Source organism: Gossypium hirsutum, chromosome A10, assembly GCF_007990345.1.
Source record: "Gossypium hirsutum isolate 1008001.06 chromosome A10, Gossypium_hirsutum_v2.1, whole genome shotgun sequence".
NCBI classification, from domain to species: Eukaryota; Viridiplantae; Streptophyta; class Magnoliopsida; order Malvales; family Malvaceae; genus Gossypium; species Gossypium hirsutum.
Genome location: NC_053433.1, coordinates 24534036 through 24542067, shown reverse-complemented (window position 1 = coordinate 24542067; position 8032 = coordinate 24534036).

Sequence of the window (8032 nt, the reverse complement as noted above, 5' to 3'; positions counted from 1 at the left end):
TATGATTAAATGTCACCGTATTGATGGTGAAACTGAACAATTGATATGTGAATGTTATAATGATGGCATGTAATCTATGCTACTGAAAGAATACATGTGAAATGTGCATTTGACTAAAATATTGTATGACATATCACATGTGCATGGGACACATATGAAATGTGCATTTGACTAAAATATTGTATGACATATCACATGTGCATGGGGTGGGATATTGTAGTTGACGGAGGAGTTCCATGGAGTTCTAGTGGCATATTAAGTCTACATTTATATGTATTCAGTGCACTGCTTCAAGAGTATTGTAGAGATTAGCGATTATATCACATATTGATTTACAATCTAAACTGCAATTAATTGGTGGCTTGTGCACGAAATTGGTAGCTTGTTTGCATATTAATTGATAGTATAATTGCATTGTTTATAATGGTGGTTTAACCGCATCGAGCTTTGCTCTCATTGTTCAGAGCCTGGCAGATGGGTTCTGGGGAACTCATGGTGTGTAGTGGATAGGTGGGTAGGAACCTCTTTGCATTGAATCATGCTCATGACATACTCGAATGACATTAATTTATGTTATGTATTGTATTCTGTTTTATCGAATGGTATTGAATTAATGATTGGTTCTTGTATGAATGATTGTGTGATTATATTGTTATTGACTCACACTGAGCTAGTTTAGTTCACCTTATAGTTTCAAACTTATCAGGTAATACTCGAGAGTAGGATCATAACCGGCATACAGAGTATCACCTCGAACATTAGACTGTTTTTAAACAAGTATTTTTAATAAGTTCTTTATTGTGTTTTGGATTGTAATTTTTATTGTATTGGGTCTGTGGCTTGATTATTTTTTTATTCGGGGATTTTGTGCATGCATGGACCATTAAAGCTTAATAACCAATAATTGCATGATATCTGACGTAAGTAAAACCATCATTGATCATCAACTTTCTGCTGCGTTACAAATTAAACATTAAAACAAAACAAATTGATAAGGCAACTAGATTTCCAAAATGACATGAATAATGATTTTCTTCTGCATTTTAAAGATTCAGTTATTTTTAAAATAAAATGTCAAATCAATTAGTCTTTAAAACATGGCGACAAATAATAAAATGGTCTCTAAGTAAATATGGTCTAATTAAATGAATGCTTTAATGTTATTTAATTTCAAGAGTGATGACTTTTCCTAAAGTTAGACAAGTTAGAGTTTCTCGTAAGATAACCCTAATGTTTTATCTAACTTGGATCACCAATAGCTATTTTCTTCAAAATTAGTCGTGTTAAAGATTTTCAAAGGTCAAATGGTCTGCTTAGCTGTTTTGATGGCTAATGTAGCCTTCTCAGTCTGACCATAACGCTTAAGTTGGGTTAGAAGGTTACACATCATATATGTTTTACAATGAAGAAAACTTAAAGTGTTTAAGTAGAAGATGTAACCATTTCTAATTTTATTTAGATCTATAATAATCAAAAGTGGACATATTATCATGTATAAGTTTCCATCTAACTCCTAGAATATATGCGGTGTCCCAAACCCAGCCTAGATGATTTGACTCAAATTTCAAATGTCACATTAGTCACTAAAGTAACTCCCCGTTAAAACGCCATAATACACACCACATATTTGCAGCATAAATTAAATTAAAAATAATCATACAACATGCCTTCTAGTCACATAATCAAATAAAAGCACAATAGTTTAGGTTTAAGTCATCCGAGAACCTACCTACTGAAAAAAATTAGTAGCTTGCAACAACCTAGGGAGCACAACATGTGACCTACCCACGAACCTAGCTCTCGACTAGCCCCGTGAACCCCTTGGTTTGCAACCTAACTAGTGATCCAACTCACACCCTTCTCTACGACCCCTAAAGTCTGGTGAACATCCTAATATTTGGCGAACCTAACTTCCTTGTTGAGCTCGCAACCCAGTGTACCCAGCATCACTAGCGAACATACCCCTACTTGGAAATCCCTACTGGTGAGCTCCTAAATCACAAACTCTCATGGTTTTTGTTGAACAACCTCACCATTTGGTGAGCTGCCTACCCTGGTGAACTCTCTATAATTAGGTGAACACTAGTCTTGGTGAATAATACGTGTTGGCGAACCCCCTTGGTACTGGCGTGGCCCTATACTTACAACCTGTAACAACCCGTTTTTAGTAAAATCAGAATAGTGGTTTCGATACCACAAATTTGATTCATAAAAAAATTGTATTTTAATATTATTGTATGGTCTGCATTATGATAGGGAAGACGTATGAAAATTTTGATAAGAAAATTTTATCGATTTCATGTTTAATTATGGAAAGGACCAAATTGTATAAAATGCAAAAGTTGAATTTTAGTAGCTATAAGGATTACTTAGCTATTACATTCAAAACTTGAGGTCCTTATATGAAAATTAGATCATTAATGGAGTTGTAGATATTTTTGATGAATCATCCATGGAAAATTAGAAAAAAGAAAAGGACTAAATTGGAATGTTGAAAAATTAATGGATGATAATAAATTTAAATAGAGATATCATATTATTATTATCATCATCTTTCCCAAAATACATGAAAACCCTAGGAAAGAGAAAGGAAATCTAACAAGCTTAATTGGGTAAGTAATATTGTCTGTTTTTAGTAATTTTTATATTTCCGAGATCAAAATAGCTTAATCTATCTATTTTGGGGATTAATTTGTAAAGATATCAAAGTATAGAAAATTTTTCCTTGGATGCAAATGCTGAAATTTTTAAATTTATGGTAGAAAATGAAAGGTTGTTGATAGATAAACAACTTTTACAAAGATAATTTAGATGAATAGAGACTAAATTGAAAAATGGTAAAACCCATGGAAAAATTTGATTTTTGTGAAATTCATGGGCTATTGTTAAAACATGTAAAAATTGGTAAGGCTTGGAATAAGGATTAAATTGCATGAATTTTATTCCGAGCCTAGGGACAAAATTGTCATTTATGAAAAGTATAGGGGTAAAATGGTAATTTTACCTAGAAAGTGAATTGGGTTCAGTCAAGTATGAAATGGATTAAATTAATGTTAAATTCTTTTATATAGATCCGAAAAGATCAAATAAAGAGTTAGATCAAGGAAAAGAAAATGTGACGAATTAGTAGATTTTCATAAACGAACAAGTGTCGAGGTAAGTTCATGTAACTAAATTTTGTTTATTTTTATGCTTGAATTGAGTGTGGTATGTGTTTATATGAATTATATAAATGTTAAAAATGTATGAAATAATTACATGATCAATAATGTTCGGAAAATGTTAAGTTTTGTTTGAGTAATGAAATTCGATGGATACATGATTTCAATATTGAATGCGGTCTTGCATATGTTACGAGCAAAATATAGCTCAGACGAGCAATCCTGCCCTCTTGAGCATCTTGTTATATAGTTCCTACGAGCATCCTAATCGGTAGTGATCCTGCATGTGTTGCGCACTAACGGAGCTCTTTGTAAGCATCCTGTTACACGATTCGATCGGTTGTGATCCAACATTTATTGAGGACACAAACATAGCTCTTCGTGAGCATCCTAATATAGGCTCTTATGAGATTCCTAACATGGCTCGCTTAAACTCCCTGTTATGCTATTCGGAGCTCCTTGATAATAACTCTTTGAAGTTACCTGTTAAGCTCAATGAGCTTCCTGTTATGGACTCTTATGAGTTTCCTAACATAGCTTGGATAAGCTTTCTATTACATGGCTCATATGAGCATCCTGATATATGGCTTGAGAGTGCACTTACTGATTATGTGCCCTTATGGGTACCCCTAACATGAGTTGATGGATCATTGATTTGTATACCTCGAGTATACTATCTAGGTATCCATCGATATTTCAATGATTCAACAGATAAAACCTCTGTTAAAAGAAAACATAAGATTAATATGATTTATTTTTTGAATATCCCTAAAATACTCAGAAATTATTATACGATGAGCTCATCTCTGTTATCTTGATATACATATGAATCATATGACTAACTTGTTTGATGAGATCTCGTGTTTAGGCAATTGATCAAAAATGTTTGGATGCATGTTATACATGTTTAATTAAATGAGCATGATTGTTAAGTTAAATTCTTTTTATACCAACTTACTAAGCATAAAATGCTTACTCTGTTTTATTTTCCTATATTTTATAGTGGTCGAAAGCTCGAAAGGGTTGGGAATTGGTCGAAGTATCATCTCACTATCCTTCAACCCATTTTTGTAACACCCCAAAAATGCCTTATATTTATTTCTGTATGTTTGTGACATAAGTGTGTATCTGCTTCAATGGTTATGAGTCTGGGAGTGTCTGAGAAGTCTTGGGTTCAAGCCTTGTCTTGGGAAAAAATTTTGTTTTTATATGAATAATCCCTATCTTTGGCCAGTAGGCTTATAAGGATAAGTGTGTTAAAATATAACATAATGGGCCTGCTGGTCTAGTGGTTAAGAGGGTGGTTAACATGCTGGAGGTCTTGTGTTCGATTCTCTACGATGGCAAGTAGTATTACTTTGCTTGTAACACCCCTAACCTGTATTTGTCGTCGAATTGGGGTTACGAGGTATTACTGATCTTATTGCAATTCATACAGATTCACATTATATTATAATTTCAATATTTAAGTTGACATCAATGATTATAACAAAATCAACAACCAAAGCTTAAATATTCAATCATTCATAACATAGAATAAATGATAATATATAATCCAAATATTTCAAACAGCTTATACAAATACAAAACTTACAATACATTAACAACTTCATCATTGAATATTAGAGCTATTTTTATCTTTATATTTTTATTTCATATATGCGGCATTAACATATTAATCTATATGATACTCATTTATTTTACCTATTAATACCAAATAAAACAAGCATTCGGTTATAAGTAAACTTGCTTCATTTCCTGGTCTATTTGACAGATTTAAATCATTGTACATATTCACAAACTTACATGTAATTAGCAAATTCAAATAGCCATATACATATGTATACAACATCCATAAACATGAACATCTTTATACACATGCATAGCATATAAAAATCCAACTAATATGATAAGGCCAAATTTCATGTACACATGTCTTAACTTAATCCATAAGTGAACACCAAAATTTGTATCATGCATATATTTTAATCTTTACCAGCGATGTCATAATTTACCTTAACTCAAATAACATCCATAATGAACCATATGGCCGAATACATGACATCATCACAAATATCATGTAATTTGGTTACACTCTCGATATAGACTCAATACAAGACCAAACATATATATACAACCTAATCAGTATATTCATGCCACATCCGAATTCAACAACTAACCACAAAATGCAAACACATTACGTAAGTTATAATTAACCAGGACACATTACATAATAATAAAAAGAACTTAAATCATAATCCAACAAAACCGAAACTAAACAAAGAAATTAAGCCATTTCGCATAACCTTATACATAACCAAAATCCACTATTTCAAAACAAAATCCAGCCTATACATGCCATAGTTCCAAAATGCAATTTATAAAATACCGAAAATGATCGATAGTGTGATAGACTTTGCTGACGATCCCCGAGCTTGTAACTTGAATACAAAATCTATAAAATAGAATGAACATGAAAACACAAAGTAAGCTATAATAGCTTAGTAAGTCATAAGCAAATAAACATCCCCATGATATAATAAACTCATTTTAAACTAATCCAAATTTCATTATCATTATCAAGCTTAACCACAAATCTACAAATGAGATAAAGAATATGTAATAGCCCAAAATTGGGTCTAGTTGGAACAGAGGTTTCGAGACCACAAAATCTGAGAGAGAAATAATTATTTTATGATTATTTTGAGGTCTATGATATGATTGCATGATTGTGTGAAAATTTCATGAAGAAATTCTATGCATAAAGTGCTCAATTTGAAGTTAGGGACTAAATTGAATAAGTTGCAAAACATGCATTCTAGAAGTATGAAATTTCTTTGAAATATTAATTAGGAGGTCTTGAATAGAAATTTGACCAATTTCTAAGTGATGGACAAAAATTGGACATGGATGGAATTTTTGAAAGTTTAGTAAGGAAGGGCATTTTGGTCATTTGGTAATTAAAAGAAATAAAACGGGAAAATATAGCCAATATTGACTCATCTTTTTCATGGAGGCCGAAATTAGCATGGGGGAAGCCATGGCTAGGGTTTTCAAGCTTTCCAAGCTCAATAGTAAGTCTGTTCTAACGCCGTTTTTCAAGTTCTTTATGTTTTTGGAATCCCGGTAATTTGATTAAGCTTATTCTAGCAATAATTTAAGCTAGGGTTCATATTTGGAAAAATACCCATAGGTGAAATGTGTTTATTTTTCTGTTTTGAGTGAAAACGAGTAAAAGGGCTTAATTGGTAAAAATACCTAATAGTCATAAGTATATGTTAGAGTGAGAATTTGATGTTTCCATATAAGGGAAAAGTGATCAGCATGTCATAAAATATAAGAATAAGGGATGAATTTTAATTCCCGAGCCTAGGGGCAAAAGTGTAAATATGCAAAAGTTTAGGGGCAAAATCGTAATTTTTCAAAAGTTTGAGTTAAGGACTATTTTGAATAGTACATTAATTAAATAAGTAAAATATGATGTTTTAGATCCCGAAAAATGAGATTTGAACCTAGAATGAGAGAAAAATCGAAAGTTGGGAAAATTGGTAAAATGACCGTTTTAGTATCGAGGTAAGTTCATATGTATAATAAGCATTAATTTATGCATGTTTCAATGTAAAATTGGTATATTTATTATAATTTCCAAGGTGTTGAAAGTATGTAAGTTGGTATGATAATAATGCAGCAATAATGCTGTAATTTATATTTGAAAGTTAAATTTAGTGAATTAATTGAATTATGTTAAATAAATGATTATGGTGCCAAGTTTATGAATTGATTTAAAAATATGCCTATGGTACATGAAGTGCATTGAATTATCATACATAAATGTGATTTCTATGATTATGGATATTATGGGAAATTGTAAGTTCATATGATTTTTAATAAGGCAATGTGTAATTTAATGTTATTGCCTTGATATTAAATGAGATGTAAGTTTATATGTAAGTAATACATCAATATTACTTGTATTATGATATTTTATAATAATATTGGAAATATGTTTGTGGATAATTACTTGATTGGTGAAATTGTTGAAAAAGAGAGAAAAATCCCGGTTGAACTTTCGGAAAGATTGGATGATACAGATAGTATGTAGCTAGGTCACATGTATGGTGCTGAGTGCACATCATGTGTACAAGAGAGCTACAAGACATTAATTTGTAGCTAGGTCGCATGGGTGATACTATGTGTACACCATGTAGACAAGAGAGCTACGGGATATATGTAGCTAGGTCGCATGCGTGGTTCCAGGTGAAGGACACCATGTAGACAAGAGAGCTACGAGATAAATTGGCTAGGTCACATGGGTGTCACCATGTGTACAAGAGAGTCGAGCTATATGATGGGTGGAGCTATGTGCTGAAACCACCAAGTATCGAGGATTGATCCGAAGTGTTCAACAGGAGACTCTCTATGTATTGCTTTGTGAGTTTTGTGATGAATAAGTGCAGGAACTTGGTTATGTGAATGATGTGTTCATTAAGTGACCAGGATGTGGTATGGTTATAAACAAGTAAGTTATACATGAAGATGATTTTATGGTGACCTTGTGATCATGGGCCTATACTTGTGATGTATGAAATGTGGTGAAAATGATTTGTGATATGTATGTTAAAATGAGGTTAATGCAAAGAAAGTGTGAAAGAGTGAATTAGCAATAAAACTGTTTTGGACAGTAGCAGTGATGTGACTTTGAAAAATCACCAAAAATAGTAGAAATTGAATCAGAGACTGAATGAGATATCAAATTAAATCTTAATGAGTCTATTTTCATTTAAAAGAAACATAGAAAGAAAAGGAGTTCTATATTTTGAGATATTTCTATTTTTGTGAGACTGGTTCAGAATGATTACGTGATCCCCTGT